This window comes from Rana temporaria, chromosome 5 (genome assembly GCF_905171775.1).
Source record: "Rana temporaria chromosome 5, aRanTem1.1, whole genome shotgun sequence".
NCBI classification, from domain to species: domain Eukaryota; kingdom Metazoa; phylum Chordata; class Amphibia; order Anura; family Ranidae; genus Rana; species Rana temporaria.
Window position 1 is genome coordinate 83,404,155 of NC_053493.1, and position 467 is coordinate 83,404,621.

Below are 467 nucleotides of genomic sequence, written 5' to 3' on the forward strand. Positions count from 1 at the left end.
TAAAGGCAAAGTTTCACTTTTAGTTGCAGTTACTGTTTGCCTAATCACTTGAAAAAAAGCAAAAAAAAAAAAAAAAAAAGCTAAAGCGTAATGTTAGCTAATGTAAATGTACATCCAAGGGTCATATGCATCACATCAGTGGTGACCAGGCCATGTACCCTAGGTTCCCCTTGGCAGTGAATGTTTTACAGCTACCTTCACACACTTACAAGTGGTAATTAGCATTGTTCTCTTACACATTTTACAGATATATGCAGCTTTCCTACATGGCAAGTACTGTACTGTAAGTGAGACAGCTCTTTAAAGGGGTTGTAAAGGTATCAATTTTTTTTTTCTAAATAGCTTCCTTTACCTTAGTGCAGACCTCCTTTATATACCTCATCCTTCCATTTTGCTTTTATAATGTCCGTATTTCTTCTGAGAAATCCTCACTTCCTGTTCTGTCTGTAACTACACACCGTAATGCA